The sequence below is a fragment of the Poromitra crassiceps genome, assembly GCF_964638095.1.
Source record: "Poromitra crassiceps genome assembly, chromosome: 7".
Classification (NCBI taxonomy): Eukaryota; Metazoa; Chordata; class Actinopteri; order Beryciformes; family Melamphaidae; genus Poromitra; species Poromitra crassiceps.
In genome coordinates, this window is record NC_139628.1 from 44690253 (window position 1) to 44713044 (window position 22792).

The window sequence follows — 22792 nt, forward strand, 5'->3', positions numbered from 1 at the left end:
TCCAGCTCTACATGACGAATGGCCTACACGAGGATCGCGCACGCCGATATCTAGCCATTTTTCCTCCGCCACAAGCCTTTCTTCACCCTTTCATCTGATTGCTTCTTTTTCCTTTCTCCACCTCTCTTTTTTTGCTGTCCTCACCATCTATCTCTCATGGAAGGCCGCTGGTTAATGAATCTCCATTGTTTTTCATTTGGTTTCAATCTATAGCCTGACAACTTAGACCTGCCTTTGCTGAACTAAGCCAAATGCGTACGTTTCGTCAAGCCGAGGCAAAGGTAGCAGGAAGAAGTTTGTACTATATGTGGTTAGACTTGGATTTCTCTGAACTTTTCTTCACTGGATACAGTACCTGAAGGTGTTGGGTGACTACATTATAATTGATCTTTTCTCTCAGTAAATTCACTTAACATCCGCACATCTGCATGGTCCAAAGATGCTTGACCATGTAGACGTCGATAATCAAGTGCCTAAGTCACACCCTCTTCCGGGTTCCCCATGGGGCCTAAGGGAGTGACCTCCCTGTTAATTTTTCCATTGATAGGTCGTAAAATCTGTATAAAAATAGTTTATATATATATATACGGTATATATATATATATATATTAGGGGTGGGGGAAAAAATCGATTCACCTAATATCGCGATTTTTAATGTCACGATTTTTTGGATCGATCTTTTATTCCAGAATCGATAATCGCAAATTAATTTTTTTTTTTTTTTTTTTTTTTTTGGGTGCTTGCAGTCAGGCCACTCACTGAACAGCAGGCCAGGCGCCGCCTACTGGTTTACTAGTGGTTTTATTACTTTATTAGTTAGTCTGAAGTAATAATTACACTTCAGGGTTAAAGTGGGTGCATCTCATTGTAAAATTGGACTTCAAACGGCCCAAATCTGGCTTCAAACGGCCCAAATTTCACGCTCGTTGGCCCATATCGGCCTGGCCTGCTTGGTATCTAATGCCCGGCCTGAATTATGATCCCAGTCCGCCCCTGTTTTTAACTATATTGCCCAGCCCTACTCATGATATATAATATACAGTCTCTAGTGTATGATTCAACTTTTCCCATGTTCTAATCTAGTGTAAAAAAGCAAACAAACTGAAAAAAGAAAAGAAAAAAATAAACAAAAATCGCAATAAATCGTAATATCGAATCGCAATAATCGTAGAATCGCAATAGTTAAGAATCGCAATATAAATCGAATCGGCACCCAAGAATCGTGATAGTATCGAATCGGGAGATAAGTGAATCGCCACAGCCCTAATATATATATATATACATGTATACTGTATATATATATATACTGTATATATATATATACCGTAAAACTGCCAATAAGAGCCCGGGCGTTTATTATGCTAAATCAACTTGGACCCCGGGCGGTAAAAGGAAGACAGGCGGCAATTAGAGTCAGGCGGTTATTTTCATTTTAACATAATTGAGCCAGGCGATTATTATTTTTTGAACAGAAATGCCTCCTCAGCAAAAACGGAAAGTATCAAATTGCTTATTTAAACCAGTGAGATAGTACTTAGTACACACAAGAGGGTAGGTACAGGCAGTTTTGAACATGCCTATTATTGTACAACAGACTGGAATGAATGAAAACTGATAGCCTTCATCTTCATCGTCATCATCATCATCATCATCATCATCCAACGTTACGGTATCAGTTCATTGCTCTCCTCTTCTCCCTCTGCCAAACAGTCATACCATATTTTAAACAAGTAACATTAGCCTACCAATCGCTCACACATTCAGTTGTTTGTGTTTCATTGGAAAAAGCAATGTAGAAGGCACGCTAACGTAGCTACCAAACTAACCAAACAGCACTGCGCAGCACTAGACAAAACAAGCAGACTTACCAAATACCGGTAGGTAGACGCCAAGTTTCCAATACATGTCCAGTATAATGGGTATAATCCATACTGCATTTATGATTGCTGTTCCGCTGAGATAAATGCACTTTTACAAGGCACAACTGTAACATTATGCTACGTTAGCGTAAGTTGCCCACCGCTCCCGGTTAGACAGCGTCTCCAGCACTTTGCCTACAGGAATCCGTAGCATTAAACAATGCGGTATGCATACTTGAAACATGTCGGTTACAGCATGTATAAATAAAATATAAAACTGTCTGACAGGAGGAGAAACTTCCGCCTGACTACCTCCAAAACAACGTCATTACCGTAAGTGACTGAATTTAGTCAACACAAAAACATACAGTACAAACAAACCGTATTTATTCTAATAAACGCCCCGGCGGCAAAATGAGTCAGGCGCTTATTATGCTAAATCAATTTGGAGCCGGCGGGAAATGGAAGACCCGGCGGCAATTAAGAGTACAGGCGCTTATTGGAAGAATTACGGTATATATATATATATATATATATATATATATAGTCAATGGAAAATGAATGGGGAATTCACTCCGTCCCATGCGGAACCCGGAAGATGGCGTGACTGCAGTAACGGATATGTTTTATTCAGAAGCCCATATACTATAAACTCCAGGATGAACCACAGTCATGTACAGTACTTGAGTATACATGTGGTTGGATGAATTCTGACATTGACCTGCTGTCTGCCTCAGTCGCTTCAGAACCGGTTGCTTCTTGGAACTTCGGAGTCTGACTGAGCTCCAAACACTCGAAGCAGTTCTTTCTTTTCTTCAAAGTCTTCTGGGGATAGATCATGCTGATCCCAGATTTGTTGCTTAGGCCAGGGGAGGGGGAACCTTGACATGAATCTAGCCGAACAGAGCTTCAATATCCCGAGTAGGTCTTGATTATCTAAAACGCACATCCTCCCTGAAGCGGCCGGTCGAAGAACATTAATCTGTATTTACCCGAACCCGCCAGCGAAGACACCCAGGGATTTATGCACACTCTCTCCTTCACTTCAGTACAACTGCTGCTACTCATCCACTTATCTCAGCAGCGAGATGTTAAGTGAAATGCATTAAGACTCTGCATCACACCTAGACATTACCACTGAAGCTTACTCTGCATCACACCTAGACATTACCACTGAAGCTTACTCTGCATCACACCTAGACATTACCACTGAAGCTTACTCTGCATCACACCTAGACATTACCACTGAAGCTTACTCTGCATCACACCTAGACATTACCACGGGAGCTAGTTGCAGTTTGCAGTGAGGGGGTGGAGCCAGGGCAGATACATTCTGCAGGATCCAAATTAGCATCCGTTGAAGCTGCGTCTTGTGGGATGGAGACAGGGCCGTCAGCGGCCTCGTTAATGGGGGGGCGTCTTGATAAACAGAGTAATTCATCATCAATTTCCTCTTTGAGACGCCGCAAAGACAAATTCCCCGTTCTCCTGGCATGAGGAGTGCCCCCCCCCCCCATCCTTGACGATTAATTTGAATAAACACAACATTAATGCAGATTGCTGATTAAGTTCAGATCTGTTCCGTTCCCCCGACAGAGATGCCCCCCCCCCCTCCCTCCGTCTCCCTTAAGACATTCATTTCTCTTCATCACCACGTCATTCCCTCTCTGTCTCACTCACCCTGTCCACACCTTAAGTGGTTGCGGCGTCTCCTTTCAGGTGTGACCAAGCAAGGGACGTGGTTGGGGGTGGTAGCTAGCGCAAGGTGCTAACAGGCCTCGTAGCAACCGAGCGCATCGGTATAATAAACTGTACAAATTGAGCTTGCTGCGATATTTCTTCCTATGGCTACACTTAGCTGATTAGCTCGGGGGGGAAGGAGGGTGCGCGGTTCCCTAAGGTGCTACTACACCGCGAGCTGGCACAAGCCTTTGTTTATCCCCTGCCAACGCGCTGGACTGGAGAGAAAACGAGTCAGGCGAGGTTAATACGAGGCGCTAACAACATAAATCTTGATATGACTAAAAAGCCACATACAGTCGCCCTGGATTAGTGCTCGTCTAGTGGACGCCGGATCCTATTTGTGACAACAAAGCAGGCCCTATAAGGAATTATGCTACACGGCTAAGGCCTACTTACATGCATCCCAAAGGAGCCACACAAAGGCTATCCGCCACTGTAAGCACACATGACTGGCCTCATTTGAAAGACAAAAGCCCTTCTCATGCTGCTCTTTTCTTGTGCTGTCCAAAGACCCAGTTCAGAGGTGCTGAATGCATCGGCCCAAAGCTAATCAACAGCATGACGTACAGTGGGGCGTTAAAAGCAATATAAATTGCACACCTGAGCATGGAATGCAAGCATCGGGAGCTTATGGCACACCCCAAACTCGCTAGCCTGATATCGTTACACTCATTTCCTTCTTCAGTCTGACATCGCCTCCACTCTAACCGATTTCTGTGGGGGAAACACCCCAGGGGAATTCCATTTCCCCCAACCAATCACTAGCGACCGACAACGTATATCCTAACCAATCACTATAGAGACCGACGTTATATCGGCCTGAATATAATCCGGTGGGGAGAACGCAACACACATCTCCCCTTTGAATGTCTTCAAAGCACAGTGCTATTTGGATTTCAAAGTAATTGGTACTTTTAATTGATTTACAACAGCCTTGATGTCTCCACTGTTATCAGGAGGTCCCTCGCACTTGACAACAGCGTTAGTCCTGCCCGCTGCACTGTTTATTGACGCCGATTGGCGAATCGTTAGCCCCCGTCGGTGCTCATTGGACAAGTCTTCATTTATTTATTTTGGGGGAGGGGGGGGGGGTCGATGTTGCGTGTCATGATGCCAGAGGAGTGGGCGGATCCGAAGGTGTGGACCCAGGCAAACAAACTGGCCCTTCTCTATGACAAGTCCAGCGACTTGGTAAACTGGGTTGGTATAACTGGCTGGCCAATAGTGGCATTCATGCAGTAAAAGTCAACAGGGTTGAAAATGTCCACCCTGAGAATATTGCCTTTTACTACGCAGTGTGGCCGCTGACTCTAAAGAGACCCAGCATATTGACAAAGAGACAAATCAAAGAAGTGAACTGCAAGCCTGAGGTGGATGATATACACCTAAGTCAGTACGGCAGCGAGTCTCCCCTCACAGCTGGAGGAAGGAAATCAAGTTCTTCAGACTTCATTCACTTTCACTGAGTGGGTTTATTTGTTAGGGCCAGTAGACAAAAATGAAGATTTCTCTATGTGGCAGAATTGACCAGTTCAAGGCAGATTGTCATCAGTGCATTGAGCCACCCAGTCAAAATGAGAGATGGCCATGTTAGTTAATGGATGCAACCCTTATAGGCATCTCCAATCAAAGTGCATCCATTTCAAATGACAGACTCTGCTCCAGAACAGATGTGTTGCGTTGCAGGTGTTGCACGCATCGGCTGCATTGCATTACGCTTGTGCGCTTATGATCGATGCATGAACAAAAGCAAATGTTTTGCCTTGTTTCTGCAAGCTGTCTGTGCTTCACGATGATCACCACAACTGATAACTATGTCTAATCAGTTCCATCGCAATACATTTGAGAGTTTGCAGCAACACAAATGCATTGGGGATTAAATGTGATCCCAGCATTACTTTGGCAGCCATATGTGTCTTTTTTCTGTTCATCCACTGGATCACTAGCGCCGACAGTGAATCATCTCTCCTTTCTTTATACTCCGCCGTACATCATAGTCGCTCTCTCTCAGCCTCTCGTAAGCAAGATATTTCATGCGGTGGCGAGAGTGCATCCTTCAACGCGGGCCGCGACCCCGTTAATAGCGAGGTGAGGCGCAAACAGGTATTTAAATCAACGCCGGGCGCCTACCGACTTCCCTGTTTATCACGCTGTCGTGTGGCAGCTCGCGCCCATCGCCGCCACCAAAACACCATCTCTTCTCGACACCGGAGCCTCCACGGGTTCTTAATCTTTGGGGTTAGCCCACCCCGTGACAGCCCGAGCGTCCCCGCGCATACAAATGGCCGCTCCTCTCCATCCTCGTCCCCCCGACAGGTAGATAAGTGCCTGGGCTCCTGCAGAGAGACAAATAACTTTTATAGGAGTTTTCAAGGCAAAGACAAGCAGCTCCGGGGGCCACGCACAGGTCAGGGCATTTTGGATGCCGCTTGTCAGCCTCTTCTCTTTCCACACGTACGCACAGGTAAGATACTCGGGCTGTGACGGTACTGACAGTGGTAAGATACTCGGGCTGTGACGGTACTGACAGTGGTAAGATAGTAGGGCTGTGACGGTACTGACTGTGGTAAGATACTGTAGTAGGGCTGTGATGGTACTGACAGTGGTAAGATAGTAGGGCTGTGACGGTACTGACTGTGGTAAGATAGTAGGGTTGTGACGGTACTGACAGTGGCACAATAGTAGGACTGTGACGGTACTGACAGTGGTAAGATACTGTAGTAGGGCTGTGGGACGGTACTGCCAGTGGTAAGATAGTAGGGCTGTGACAGTACTGACAGTGGTAAGATACTGTAGTAGGGCTGTGACGGTACTGACAGTGGTAAGATACTGTAGTAGGGCTGTGACAGTACTGACAGTGGTAAGATACTGTAGTAGGGCTGTGACGGTACTGACAGTGGTAAGATACTGTAGTAGGGCTGTGACGGTACTGACAGTGGTAAGATACTGTAGTAGGGCTGTGACGGTACTGACAGTGGTAAGATACTGTAGTAGGGCTGTGACGGTACTGACAGTGGTAAGATACTGTAGTAGGGCTGTGACGGTACTGACAGTGGTAAGATACTGTAGTAGGTCTGTGACGGTACTGACAGTGGTAAGATACTGTAGTAGGGCTGTGACAGTACTGACAGTGGTAAGATACTGTAGTAGGGCTGTGACGGTACTGACAGTGGTAAGATACTGTAGTAGGGCTGTGACGGTACTGACAGTGGTAAGATACTGTAGTAGGGCTGTGACGGTACTGACAGTGGTAAGATACTGTAGTAGGGCTGTGACGGTACTGACAGTGGTAAGATAGTAGGGCTGTGACGGTACTGACAGTGGTAAGATAGTAGGGCTGTGATGGTACTGACAGTGGTAAGATAGTAGGGCTGTGACGGTACTGACAGTGGTAAGATAGTAGGGCTGTGACGGTACTGACAGTGGCACAATAGTAGGGCTGTGACGGTACTGACAGTGGCACAATAGTAGGGCTGTGACGGTACTGACAGTGGTAAGATAGTAGGGCTGTGAGAGTGTCGTATTTGTCCTATTTGTTATAGCCTCTGATCTTGGCCTATACTCCTGTAGCTTTTATATACTTAAATAAAAGCTACAGGTATGTCCATTCCACATCTGTCCCACCCACACCACCAGTTGCACAGCTGCTCAAGAACAATACTGGACTTCTATACACCAGCTGGGGTTGCGATTTAAAATTTAAATGTCTCAAACAGTGGGGATGCTAATGTACTGCATGGTCTCATCCTTCTGTGAGTCTTTCCAAATATTTGCTCTTTAAAGGTGTTTCCAGAAAAGAGGATTGTAAGAAATAAAAGAAAGAATGTAATTTTCTACCTGCGACACACGAGTGCAACGCACCGATAGACGGATGTGAAAGTCTCTCCCTCTCTTCCTGTTTTCCATACCAGCAAAGTCAGACAATTTCACACATATGATTAGCCTACTAACACACCTTTACAACAACTGTGCGATGTGGAGGCTCACAGAGAGATGGAGCGTGCGATACTCTGCTCATGGATGAACTCAAAGCCTTCATTGTGCAATAGTATTGCACTTCTGTATTTCCAGGGAATAAGATGAATATTGACAGCTACAGTACTCGACATAAACAGACTTTTTTCCAGACAAACCAAAAGAACCGCTTCAGAGGAACCCTGTGAGAGAGGAGAGCGAGACAGGTGCTGCGTAATCACATCTCCCAACAGATTTAATGGACACACAGCTAAATATTTGACATTAAACAAATGCTATTCATGCTGTTTATCTCCTTTTATTGTATACAATATATACTGTAAGATAAGATAAAGGACATTCCCATAATTCCATTCTGTACGCTGTCATGTTGACTGTTTATCATTTAATTGGTAAGTCCCTTCCTGCCGTTTTGCTACTCAAGTGCTTTTGGCGCTGTGCCTGTAATATTTAGTATAATAAAGTATACAATTAAGAAGATGCAGCGATGATTGTAAGATACCCGTCAACATTACGCTGTGACAAAGAAGGAGATGTTCTGGGCTGTCAGCATGATTTGTATCACGATGAAATCAGGAGATTAACGAGAGACATTACCAATCAGGAGCCCAGCAGGAGAGAGGGCTAAAAATAAGTCGACTCCTGCTGGAAATCAGGGGTGTTGGCAGGTATGTGGTAATGAGCTCAACATTACCACAGTAGGTCGGTGTCACGTGACCGCGGTGTTGCGGTAATGCGGTAACCTGCCACAGCCCCATCAGATGCACACTCTTGCCGGAATACATATGAGCTGTCATACACGCAGCTACAGAGGAGAAACAGACGCGTGTGCTAAATGACTTTCTCACTAAGTGTGTGTGCGTGTGTGTGTGTGTGTGAGCTCGGCGGGGGTGTCTGGAGGAGGTGGAGAAGATGCCCTGAGAACTTTAAGTCGAGCGTTGCCATGACGATGGCAGAGAGCAGGGATGTGCCCTCACGCCCTAATGAGTGGCACGAGCTGACATGTCAGGGTGATGGAGGGGTTGACCAGAGCAGGGACATGCAAACGAAACTTCTCCAAACAAATCTAGTACACATTCTATCATTTTTGTACACAGATCCAGAAAAATAAAGTGTATGGTTTTGCTCACAGCCAACCACCACAAGCATTCTTCGTTTTAATAGGAAGTAGGAAGTGGATGCAGAGGCCTTCATTATACAGTAGGGTGCATGATGAACAAGCTCTGATCAGAGACTCATATTTGGCAGAGCTTCAGACTGGATCCTGCCTGGGTCCTGCAGAGTCAGAGCTTCAGACTGGATCCTGCCTGGGTCCTGCAGAGTCAGAGCTTCAGACTGGATCCTGCCTGGGTCCTGCAGAGTCAGAGCTTCAGACTGGATCCTGCCTGGGTCCTGCAGAGTCAGAGCTTCAGACTGGATCCTGCCTGGGTCCTGCAGAGTCAGAGCTTCAGACTGGACCATGCCTGGGTCCTGCAGAGTTAGAGCTTCAGACTGGATCCTGCCTGGGTCCTGCAGAGTCAGAGCTTCACACTGGATCCTGCCTGGGTCCTGCAGAGTCAGAGCTTCAGACTGGATCCTGCCTGGGTCCTGCAGAGTCAGAGAGCTTCAGACTGGATCCTGCCTGGGTCCTGCAGAGTCAGAGCTTCAGACTGGATCCTGCCTGGGTCCTGCAGAGTCAGAGTTTCAGACTGGATCCTGCCTGGGTCCTGCAGAGTCAGAGCTTCAGACTGGATCCTGCAGAGTCAGAGCTTCAGACTGGATCCTGCCCGGGTCCTGCAGAGTCAGAGAGCTTCAGACTGGATCCTGCAGAGACAGAGCTTCAGACTGGATGCTGTGCCTGGGTCCTGCAGAGACAGAGCTTCAGACTGGATGCTGTGCCTGGGTCCTGCAGAGACAGAGCTTCAGACTGGATCCTGCCTGGGTCCTGCAGAGTCAGAGAGCTTCAGACTGGATCCTGCCTGGCTCCTGCAGAGTCAGAGCTTCAGATTGGATCCTGCCTGGGTCCTGCAGAGTCAGAGCTTCAGACTGGACCCTGCCTGGGTCCTGCAGAGTTAGAGCTTCAGACTGGACCCTGCCTGGGTCCTGCAGAGTTAGAGCTTCAGACTGGATCCTGCCTGGGTCCTGCAGAGTCAGAGCTTCACACTGGATCCTGCCTGGGTCCTGCAGAGTCAGAGCTTCAGACTGGATCCTGCCTGGGTCCTGCAGAGTCAGAGAGCTTCAGACTGGATCCTGCCTGGGTCCTGCAGAGTCAGAGCTTCAGACTGGATCCTGCCTGGGTCCTGCAGAGTCAGAGCTTCAGCTCGGATCCTGCCTGGGTCCTGCAGAGTCAGAGTTTCAGACTGGATCCTGCCTGGGTCCTGCAGAGTCAGAGCTTCAGACTGGATCCTGCAGAGTCAGAGCTTCAGACTGGATCCTGCCTGGGTCCTGCAGAGTCAGAGAGCTTCAGACTGGATCCTGCCTGGGTCCTGCAGAGTCAGAGAGATTCAGACTGGATCCTGCCTGGGTCCTGCAGAGTCAGAGAGCTTCAGACTGGACCCTGCCTGGGTCCTGCAGAGTCAGAGCTTCAGACTGGATCCTGCCTGGGTCCTGCAGAGTCAGAGAGCTTCAGACTGGATCCTGCCTGGGTCCTGCAGAGTCAGACCACCTGTGGGGCAGCTGCACTAATGGCCAAACTCCCTGAGACTTTTCTTCTGTAGTCAACAGTATAGGCTCTACAAAGACTAATGACCTATGCTGACCAAATGTTATTTCTTGAAGCGCAATTGGCTAACAAAGCACCGCGAGGATCGCCACTTAATAAGAACGGGCTCAGTGGTGGAGGGAGGTGGAGGAAAAACAGTACATCGACATTTTTTTCTTCATTCATTCCTTTCTTATGGTGTTTCTGTGATAGTGCTTATTTTCTTTCATTCCGACCATGTTGGTCTTTCGCCAAAGAAATCCCTGAGCAATTACATCGGTCTCAACAGAGGCTCCTCTCGATTTCCAATTGCCAGGAGCGGCGTTTGGACAAACACCAGCTCGCCGAGCGTCACGTACCGGCATGAACTTACACAGAGGTTAGGGATACTGGCCTGCTCTGAACTAATAACCAACCCTATGTATAGTGTCATAGAATATTCCACTGTCATAAAGGACAACCAGACAGAATGCAATATCAGGGAGCCGTAGAGAGCGAATATGGAATATGGACTTATAGTTGCACAGTGTCTGTGTGTTTATAGTGACCTTATCATTTTTGTCTTCTGTATTATCACTATAATATCTCAGTAGACCATGCCTACTGTATGCTACCCCCCCCCCCCCCCCAATTTATAGCACCCCTCCCAGGAAATAGTTCCAACGTCCCTGCGTAATCGCAGTGAGCCCATATCTATAGCCTAAACCTAACCACCTCCTCTGCGGTGAAATACCATGTTTATAGGGAGTCCTGACCATATTCAAACGGAATGAAAAGTTGAAGTATCATTCACTATCACTAGGATTCAAGCCACATATATCCTTTAAGAAGTCCGATTTTAGTCAAGTATTCTTGATTCAACAGTAGGCTCACTTTTATGTATTGTTTTCCCATAAGGTTGATTTTTAATTTGGCAATGAAACGCTTCAAATGCACTATCAAAGCCTGTATGGGAAATGACTATCCCCCATTCAACAATAAACAGTAGAACCAGAACTAGAATAACTCATATTTGATTGTGTATTCCCCCCATCCTGTGCAAACACAAAATAACAAAGTGACAAAAATAAATAAATCTTCCTTCTTCTTGAGGAGATCATAACAAATTACCGTACTGTCATTTTATATCCTTTCTCTTTCCTACACACTCACCCCCTCCCTCCTCCTCTTCCGTTCTGCTGTTCATACACGGCAGTAATACAGCAGATGCAACAGGAGACACAGGGCAAAAGTTCACGGAGGGAAAAGATGCCGTCGATGCGATCGACGGAAGTTATCCCTGTTAGAAACACTGCGGCTAAATGTAGCGGTGGAGAACACCCGAGTCAAGTCAGGCGTAGCAGACTAACGAAGAGGCTCCAAGCATACTCTCTCTCTCTCGCTCTCTCTCTCTCTCTCTCTCTCTCTCTCTCTCTCTCTCTCTCTCTCTCTCTCTCTCTCTCTCTCTCTCTCTCTCTCTCTCCCTCGTTGTGCTGGATTAGTGGATGAGCATGTGGCCCTGGGCGATATGAACATCTCGAGATGGGGAGTCTCCCCGGGCCGCGCCGTATCCTCACTGCTCGCTATCAAAATCCAATTCCCGATTTGCATTGCGTTTGCCAAAGTGATGATAGCTCTGTGTTCATTATGAAAGTCAATGTGAAGGCCACCATGCAGATACACTGATAGCCACGCTGGAACAAGTCCCCTATATGCTTTCTGCATTGTCACTGCATCAGCATCAGACAAGTCTTTGTTCTGGCTCACACAGCTAAAGTAGCCACAGTGTGTGTTGCTCTATTGTGACACAAACTTCCTGTCCTCCCAAACCCCCCCTCATTTCCATAGTGATGAAACTCTCTTTAAAGAGAGTAAAAAAGTAAGAAGTGCAGTACTTTATGTGTTTCTTCTTGTTCCTTCAGTGTGATGTTTGAGCTTCTCTGTGCAGACTGATGTCTGTGCAGAGTTTGACACTAGAAGACTGTTTTCACAATCGTCTTCTGAAAGTGGAAAGTTTCTCTGAGCTCACTGAAAATCTGAAACATTTGAGATTAAATATATTTCCATATTCATATACTCTGGCATGTCATTTTAACAAGATATTTTACGCATATACAGTATGATGTGCTGCATTGGATGACTGTATTGCAATTGTCTATGTTCAACACATTTGTCCCTATCAAATAAACAATAAATTAAATTAAATTAAATTTACATGCATCTTAAAACATGACTTAGCAGCTCTTTATTAAGATAGCATGAGGCAGCCTTCATCACGTGTTACGGAGCGTTGAGGAAAGTCCTCTCACGCGCCACAGTGGAACGTTTTCGCAAACATTATTGAGCAGCTGTGGTCAGTTAGGACGCTGCAGAGGCGACCGCACGACATGCCTGGCGCGGATATCCGATCTGAACTCTGATATCCTAATTCTGACTAACGCAGCCTTTGTTTTCTCGCAGGCGGTGTTAATTGAATCAGATGGAGTGTGTGCCACGCTGCCTTGGCCTCCCGCTCTCCTCCTCTCCACCCCTGCCAAGAGAAGAAAGCAACGTCCTCCTCCCACGCAACCCATCCACTGCCAAACTATCCACTGCATCTCTCTGTCTCTCTCTCTGTCTCTCTCCATCTCTCCATCTCTCCCTCCCTCTAGTATCCACCCACACATGCTTCTTACACTACCTGCAATTTGAACATTCACTTTAGCCCGAGTCTGGAAACTTGCATACCAATAATGCAGAAGGCGGGCGCGCATTTCATCTTGCTGTCACGCTTGATGAATTCCCGATGCCTTTGGGTTGATTCGGTGCCTTTCATGGGATATTAGCATATTTGTAGCGAACGCATTGGTTTCCATCTGATCTATTGTGACTTCCAGGCTGCACCGGTAATGGCCCAGCTAGCTCACGAGGTGCACACTTACCCGACAGAGTTCTTTCCTACAGTACAGTAGCTAGTTGAAGGAGATATTATCCCCGGTGGTTTGTTTTGTGTTCCTGCATGGCTCAGCGGGTGGAGTATGTAACTAACAATACCAGGGCGAGTGATTCAGCTGATAAAGGGGAACACCCATAGTGAAAAAAGCATGTTGTTGTTGTTGTTGTTGTTGTATGTTAAATGGCATGTTAAGTGTATAGTGCGTATGTTATTTTTGTTTATTTGTCATACAGCACTATTTTCAGTAGGGATGCATGATATTGGATTTTTTTGTCCGATATCCGATTGCCGATATTTTCCAACTCTTTTGGCTGATTGCCGGTCCCGATAGCGATATGCACGCATCCACAACCCACCTAATTTCAGAGCACATCAAGTCCTGTAGTGGAATTAACACATTGCTATGCCTCTTATCATGATGGCCCACTGGCCGATGCAAACATAAATACAATGATTTTCAAAATGTACACATTCACTGGGCAAAATAAGAAAACGACTTCAACTTAAGTTACAGTGTGTAAAAAAATCTTCTTTCAAGTAAAGGTAAAGGTAAAGTCCCACTGATTGTCACACAATGTGTGAAATTTGTTCTCCGCATTTGACCCATCCCCTGGGGGAGCGGTGAGCAGCAGCGTGCGCCGCGCTCAGGAATCACATAGTGATTTAACCCCCCAATTCCAACCCTTTGATGCTGAGTGCCAAGCAGGGAGGCAATGGGTCCCATTTTTATAGTCTTTGGTATGACTCGGCCGGGGATCGAACTCACGACCTCCCAGTCTCAGGGCGGACACTCAGACCACAAGGCCACTGAGCTGAAAAATCGTCTTTCAAACAAAACTAAGATTAATCCTATGAGGCTAGGATGATGCTCTCCCTGAGACATTTTATCGGCCTGTCATATCGGCAGAAATGTCCGTTTAGGGGCTGATGATATTTCATTTGAAAACCTTGGCTGATACCGATGACGTGCCGACATCATTTTAAGCCTTGAACAATGATTGCAAGAGCAGTCAACCTTTTCCAGACGTGCACCTTGACAAAGGCTAAATCAAATCAAACCTCACATTCACTCAGAAGTAGCTAACTGCCGGTTAGCCGCTGTGCAGGAGGCTCTGAAGGCCTCCCCATCGCCTGTCTGTTCCAGGCCCGAGCTCCTTCTGCTCGGCTAATTGATAGAGATGATAAATCGCTGCCTCTGTTTATCTCGCCCCAAATGTGCGACTTTAATTAAATTGCGTCTCTCCTTTTAATCACGTCTGTTGAAGGGAAGCCGCGCGTTCCTCCTTTTGACTGCCTCTCCCTCTCGAAGCACACCACAACGCAGGATCTGTGAGACCTTATGAAACAAACCGTTTGAGCACATCCTCGGAGCTGGTTGAAAAACGGGGGGAGACAGTGTCAAAGATGACACTGGTAATGACGGCAAACTAGCTGTGAATATTCGGCGGCGGCGGCGGCGGCGCCGTCTGTGCCGAGCTACACCTGTATGTCTGTGGATCCGTCAAGTAGCATCTGTCTGGCCGCGTCTCCGCGCGTTTTGATGTTGACGAAGCGTGGAGGGACGCCTCATTAGTCGAGCAACTTCCACACATGCCGGCTTCACCGGCACGCATGAGCGCACCGACGCACCGCGCTGAAAAACAGCTCCCCCCCCCCCCCCCCGTCTCCACACCCAGACTCACACCGGGTTTAGTCACGAGTCCGTTTGGAGAGAGAACACCGGGCGGTATAAACTCGTTAGGGCCGAGGTCAATCGCGGTCAGACCCGCAGAGAAGCGCAAACTCCGACCAACGAGGAGAAAGTTATACTGTGAAAGGTTGTTCTTACCGTCTCAGGTCATGCAATCAGAGACAGCCCGTCCTCACAAGGAAAACGACAACATGGGTCTATTTTCAAGGTGGTTCAAGTAACAGATGTTATTTTACGAATGCGACCCCTTGCGGTCGTGTGAGGAAGTGCATGCGTGCAGTGCATGGACGCCAGAGTCGGGAGCTGTAACCAGGACTTTGCGGCGACCTCTGGCGGTCTTTAGCGCAACGACAGTCTCATAGTGAAATAGCTCGCTGACAGGTGCAGTGAGGTGCGAAGCGTAACCAAGAAACGCGCTATTTTCAACCGGGAAACGTGGCTGGTGAGCACCGAGCGTCTACCGCCGTCACCACTGGGCCGGTGGAGCCTCTCACTGCACCGGTGGCATCGAAAAATGAGGAAAAGACACAGGGACACTCAGTCATATATCTCGCTTCATATGTCATTTCGGTATGAGGACAGTGTCATAGACAGAGCTGATGGGTAAAACGAGGATCGCTGAATGGAGACTGCTGCCGAGCTAAAGGGGCAGATGTTAGGGTAGGTGCGAGGCAGGGCTCTATTCCTGCTGGTATGCTATGTGAGAGTGTATTCACACTGATCCGTTTGGATCCTGGCGAAATGGGCCAACAGTAATACATCACGCCTGTCCGGCTGTAGTGTGTGTCGAGCGTTGGGGTCACGGCGCCCACGGCAGGTGGAAGCGGGGCGAGGCGGCGGGCCGTGCCCAGAGATTGTGTTCCCGGGCCTGGCCCGGGTTTTGTCTGTCGCCTGCCTCTAACCCACAGCTAACGGGCCCATTAGAACCCCCCCCCCCCCCCCCCCCCCGCATCCAGAGTGCCGGCTGTGGTTGTATCTAGTGGCAATAGGTTCTTAGCAGGCATTCTCTTCATTGTGTTAGTGATGGTGCTGATGGTGATAAAAAAACAAGCTATAATAAGTATGATTTTTAATTCTCCATACTACAAAATTACCATCATATATCTATAGGGGGTTGGCAGTGTTTTAGAACAATACCAATCCACGTTTTGTCAGATTCTAGTAATCTCATTACATGTACACAACAATACCTTACCAAAGACGATGGGATTCAAGCAAGACGGCCCAACTTCAACTCACTTCCTGTAATTTTGTCACGTGGGTTATGCCCATGTTTTCCACGGACACGCCCACTTAGGAGACTTGCTGCTACCATTTGTTAGAATAGGCGGAGCCTGCGGTGACCCATCTATAGTAATATAATATCTATGACTTTACTCCCCACAACTTGGGGAGTAGAGGAGAGTGATACCTGATAGGAGAAAACTACTGTTACAGTGGCTCACAAAATGTAAGTCCAGCTAATAGGTGGTTTGTAGCCCTATTATTAGATGTAGATAATGATACAGTACATAAATAGATACATGTATCTATTATTAGTCACCGTTGATTAAAATGACACACAAAAGACCCACAAAGAACACAAGTCGTGCACTTGGCTTGTTCGCATGTACACACATCAACAGGTCCACAAAGGCATTTCAGAGAGAGAGAGAGATAGAGAGAGAGAGAGAGAGAGAGAGAGAGGGAGAGAGAGAGAGAGAGAGAGGGAGAGAGAGAGAGATAGAGAGAGAGGGAAGTGATGAGAGAGACACAGTCGTAAAACAGCTACACACCCACACACACCCACTCACTGTCTAACACAAGCGACGGCACTCTGGAGTGGTTCACGAGGAGCATGTTGACATGACGTCCCCCGCCATCGGCAGAAGCTCGGCGCTGGCAGCAATCACCAAGCCGAGTGGCTGAAATCACGGCGCCATTGTTTGGCGGCAAAACCCAATCAGAGCGGTATTGTCAGAAGCCCCCTGTGCACAAACTGACCTGTGGCTCCGTATCACAATGAGACGCCTTTTGGACAGTGGGTGACACTGCACCCAACTGACACGAGCTGCTGTCCACAACACCCATACAACACAGATATCATAGAGATACAATAGAGGGAGGCTCGCTGTGAACAACAACACAGAGGGGACCCATGCCAACGCTCTCAACAGTGAATACTCTATACAGGAGAGAGAGAGAGAGAGAGAGTGTGGGTGTGTATGTGCGTGTGTACGTACGTGCGTGTGTGTGTACATGTGTGTGTGACGTGTGTGTGTGTTTGATGAGAAATATAAACAGAAAGAGTGATGTTGAGTACTGTAAATCTGCAGGCACACACACATTCATTTGTAATAGACATGGATTTTTAAAGGCTGACAATAAAGTCGTGCCTAAAATGATGAGTGTTTGGCACAGAATGGTATCTTTGGGAGGATCTGAGACTGCATTTAGAGTACTATGGGGAACGACAGTACAACGTTCCAATGAAAGCAATGAAGGTTCTAATAGGAACGCCTGACGTAAACAAAGTCGAAGGTAAAAGCGTGGGATTTTCTCTGTAAAACTCATTGTCAAATGAGTGAGATTAAGATCAGCGCTATGACCCCTCTGCTTATTCATCTTCTTTGCTGCTTTTGTCGTGCAACATCGTTGTTTGTTAATCCTCACTTTTCTTCTTCCGTCATGACAATGTGTCACTAATTCCAGCGTGAATTATTAATAGGGAGGGAACCCCAAGGGAACCCCCCCCCCCCCACACACACACACACACACCATCTTTTTACAGTGCGTTTTTCTTCTGCAGTCAAAAGAACACAAACAGGAAGTTATAGTGATTGAAGGGGCACTGCACTGTGGGCTGGGGGCGGGGGCGGTGTTGTTCCCAATCAGAGGAGAGGCTTCACATTGCCGAGCTGATTACCGCCTGTTTAGAACGGTGATTGCATGGAGAGGAGCTATGACTGGATTCAGAACACAGAGGGAGAAGCACGAGGTGGATGAGTGGTGCTTTCTGAGGCGACGAGGGCGTGTCTTGCTTTCTTTTATACTCCAAGATAAGACACTGATTGATCACAAATCACTATGTTGCTTCCTCCATGATGTGAATCCTAATTGAAGGCAAGTGGGGAAGACGTAACGATGTCATTTCCATGACGACTCCCTGAAAGCCGGAGCTCTTAAACGCTGCTGGTTTCCGGTGTAACGAGGCACCATCCTGTCATTTCCTCTTCCTCCTCTCTGCCTCCCTCTGTGGCTGCTCTGTGTCTACCGGCCGTCGTGTTGTATGAAATAATAAAGTCAGCTCTTACTGTTCAATCCATTGGCATTGCTTTGGCAACACAGATTCACTAAAATAATATATATATATATATATATATATATATATATATATATATATATATATATATATATATATATAGTGTTTCCCCTAGAACAATTTTCAGGCCTGGATGGATTTCGAAACGTACCTCGACCGCAACGGTGGGGGCCCTCGCTGGCGACGCTAAACTTTTAGCTAACCTGTTCGCATCTATGTTCGCAACGGCATCCCAAGTATCATCATACTATTATGGGATGCGATGCGAACAGTTGTATTATGGGATGTGCCTTTCGCAGGCAACGACACGTTGACATGTTTTGGAACAGCGCTGCACGCTTTATAAAATGCATTATAAAATGCTCTTTTGTCTTAGTTCTATATAAAGAAATGATAGAAATATATGCGAGTATAAAACTCATGTAATACCGAATTCATTTTGGCTAAACCGCCACACCAGCAACACATGTGCTCAAGATTTCATATTAGCCGTACATAACTCAAACGTCATCTTTAGATTGTATTCGGGTGTTTGGAACATTTTCCTTTCAAAATTGTTTTAATGTCGGTCTTTCTCGCTCGCATAGGTGTGATCTAAATGGGTTTTTTGCCTGCATGGTGGACTCGTCATCAGAATACTCAGGTGCATTCTCAGATAAGTGCTTTCCTTATGAATGGCTTTCCAGTCCAATTCTCCAAGTTTCAAAGAGAGAGTAAATCAGGCAAACGAGAATTTGAATGTTATACTTTCACTCACATTTACATAACTTCATTTTCCTTCTACTACTACTACTACTACTTTCATATAAGCCAGAGAAAATATGCCAAATGAATAAATTTTGAAATAACTAGTACAATACATGTGGTGTTTCTGTTTCTTGTTTGGTAATTATCTGCTATTGAAATCATCTTTGTGTCATTTATTCAATTATATTTGTTATTATTGGGGCCAAAGAAAATCATACTTCTCAGTGACAAAAACCTAGACTTGTGTCCATTTGCTATTGTATTACTCCAGTAATTGTATTACAATATATGACAATGAATAGCATTGACATTATGACCAGAGATTGAATTCCTTCAGATGAACTACACAAGTGCATCCGAGTCTTTTGAAAAATGATATTTTCAAATCTCATCATCTCGACGCGGCACAGTCGAGTACCCTAAAGTTAAGCCTTCATCTTACGAAGATTCAATGACCGTTTCTCCCCTCCAGGCGTTGTACATCAAATCAACGCAGACGACGCATGCAAATCACACAGAGAGGCGCAGACACTGGATTACATTACGGACATCACGGAGATGACAATGTCATTCTCCATAGAATGAAAACCCAATAGCAATTTGTCCGTCGTCGCCGTTCACCGTGCATTCACAGAGCCTTGGAGAATCAGGCAATATAGGTGCAAATTCCACTCCATCTTTCTTAACCCCCACGCCACCCATACAAGCCTGCCCCCCCCCCCCCCCACCCTCACACACACACACACACACACACGCACACACACACGCACACACACACACACACACACACACACACAAAGAGCCAAACATCACGCTCTCATACGATGATGAAGATGTTGTCTAAGTCATCTGGAAGGTCGTCCACTGTTATGCCCTGCAAAGCATGTTAGCCAGTGGGGGTTGTTTGTCACCGGAGCCCCTCTGGATCGGAGCGCGGTCCTTGGTTACAATCCCAGGCATTCATCAACGGCTCCTCGTGGATGGCAGAGTGTCCTTGGGAGACAATTCGCTCCATAGGGCACGGAGAGAGTCAAGTGGCTGCGTGCGCTGTACAGTACGCACGGCACACACTATGAAAGAAACGGTATGAAAGCAACTGCGAGTAAGAAGGGGAAGTGCAAACCAATTCCCGATGTCATGTGTTCCTACTACTCCAATACCGTTGCTAAAGATTGAATTCAATATTGAATTATTGGTAACACCACATGAAGTGTTTTTAAGTGATGTTATACCATGGTCTGGGTGAATACTTTGGAGGCAGACTACCACCCACTGCTTTGCATCGGGTTCTTCGCCTGAATGTCGTACCTTAAAACCGTTTAATCAGCCACTCTGATTGACATGGTCGGAGCCAATGACAGAGCTTCTCCAAGATGGCGGCACGTCAGATTGCATGCTAGTTTGTCGCTCTGTTTTAAATGTTTGTTTTACGCTCTGACTACCCCCACTGCTTACTGGAAGTTTTTAGTTTTGTCTCATTAAGTCTACTGCTTTTAACTAGCCTATTGGCCTGTTAATTTTAACTTTAAACGACCACTATTCGAACTTTAAGTCTCACCAGTGTGGCTCTGCTGCTGTCGGCCGGGCTGTAGCCTGAGCTGCTAACTCTGTTGGCGGAGCGGTGTTCTGTTCCAGCGTCAGCTCTTTGACTTTGAGCCCGGTTTGCCGATTTGCTTGTTGGCTGCTGCTGCTGCTGCACCTCCGGATCCACCGCTGTGGCTGGCCTGTTTCCTGGGCTGTAGACGGTGACTGCTGCTGCGGTCCAGGGTCCCTCGTCTCCATTGAGCGTTGGTGGTGCTTCGTTGCTAACGATAGCCTGTTGTAGCGGGGCTGCCTTGCTCTTGTCGTTGGCGGAGCTGTGGTGCTAACACTGGCTCTCGGAAGTGTTCATCTCGAGCCTATATCATCGATTATCGGCAGCTGCTGCACCTCTGGATCTCCGGTGGTGTCTGTTCTTGTTGCCGGGGCGGTAGACGGCGTCTGCTGCTGTGGCCTGCGGCGGCCCTCCATCGCAACCCAGCGTTGGCGGCGCTTTGATGCTAACGTTAGCTCTCGGGTTAACTGCTGGCGGCTGCTCCTTGGAGCCGAACGGGGCCCCTTACATCATCGTCGTCGGGTGTGCTGGCTGCTGCTGTGCGGAGCTGCCTTCCTTCTGCCCTGGGCCCCTTCCATCATCATCTCCGGGTGTGCTGGCTGCTGCTGTGCGGGGCCTTCCTCCGGCCCTCTCCATCATCATCTTCGGGCGTGCTGGCTGCTGCTACTGTGCGGGGCCTTCCTCCGGCCCTCTCCATCATCATCTTCGGGCGTGCTGGCTGCTGCTGTGCGGGGCCGCCTTCCTCCTGCCCGTCACCTCGGGCGTGCTGACTGCTGGCCAGGTGCCTCTCCACGCCGGTAGACCCTGCTGTCGTCGGGCTGTTGACGGGGCTTGCTGCTTCCCGGACCCCGGAGCGGGCCTTCTCCTGCCCTTCTGCCCTGGAACTCCCCTGTCGCTGTGTCTGCTTACTGCTGCAGGCTTCTTCTTCCTCAATGTTCGGTAATATCACTCAATTTGAGCAAACTAAATGATCGCGGGACTATAGCACAAGCTAGTATTCACTTTTTCAGCTCCCAATGAGCCAGGAACTCTTTGTTTCTCAAAGCCTGTTATCCCTAGCTACCGGACAGCTAGCCCGTGCTAGGCTAGTAATGTTAGGTGGCCCTAATTAATTAATTAATTTATAAATTATTAATTAATTAAGGGTAGATCAAGCCAGTTAGTGCGGAGAACTCTCTGTTATTCAGAGCTCCAATCTAACTGGGCTGAGGGGAACCCTCTGATTCAGAGCTCCTCAGTATCTGCTTGTGATGATTGCAATTTTCTTTTCTTTTCTTTTTCTTTTTCTTTTTGTAATTTGTGTGTATTGTGATGAATGCAATTCCAGTAATTTAGGCCAGGAACTCATTGACTTCCAAAGCCTGTAACTCCTAGCTACCAGACAGCTAGTCTGAGCTAGCTCAATTATGTTGAAAGTCATGTTGTCGCTGGTCCTCCTTTTTGGCTTTCTGGTTAGATCAAATAATAGTGATTCCACCGGATTGCCATCATGTGGTCCTATTGATCATTTCCACCACTCGGACCGCGCCACTACACATTTGGAGCCCATACACTGTTCCTTCAGTATGGTGCCAATTGATGCCATGAAAAGTCCTCTGCCCTATGCCCTTTTAATCCTGGACTCACTCTTTTCTAGGAACTTTCATGGCCCTGCTGCTCTTCAGGAAAAAGAACATTCTAAAATGAATACCAGAAAATCAATGTCTAGATTGCTTATTGTATTGCTGCTCTTAGCCTCTGGTAATGTGAATAGTAATCCTGGCCCTGAGCCCTACACTGGAAACCTTCATCAGCTTACAACTCCCAACGATTTTAGTAATAGGCATGGTCTGGGATTCCTACATATTAATGCTAGGAGCCTTGTACCAAAGTTGGACATCTTTAAAACTTGGTTTTTGACTACTAAGCCCGACATTGTGGTTGTTTCTGAAACATGGTTAAAACCTACTATCCCAGACAGTGTCATTCATATTGCTGGTTATAATGTTTTTAGAACTGATCGTAAGGCCAGAGCTGGTGGTGTTGCTGTGTACGTTGCTGAGAGATTTCAAGGTACTGTAATCCATTCGATAACAATTCCGAAGCAGTTTGAATTTTTGGCTGTTCAGATAATGCTAGCTGGTACCCCTCTTACAGTCATTGGTTGTTATAGGCCACCATCAGCCGTTAGTGAGTCCATCACAAGCTTGTCTGACTTGTTAGCCAATATAATTCCATCTGAATTGATCCTGCTTGGAGATTTGAACTTGGATTGGATGAGCGATAAATCTGCTAGCCTAAAGCTCATAT

At 46.9% G+C, this 22792-nt stretch overlaps 1 pseudogene across 1 annotated transcript in view; it reads right to left on the minus strand.

Moving 5' to 3' along the window:
* Positions 1-21083: 21083 nt before the first annotated feature.
* LOC310779631 (solute carrier family 22 member 16-like) overlaps positions 21084-22792 on the minus strand; it is a 150421-nt pseudogene continuing 148712 nt past the window's right edge. The window contains exon 7 of the transcript in view: positions 21084-21431. The product of the transcript in view is annotated as a solute carrier family 22 member 16-like (transcript). The remainder of the gene's footprint in view (positions 21432-22792) is intronic.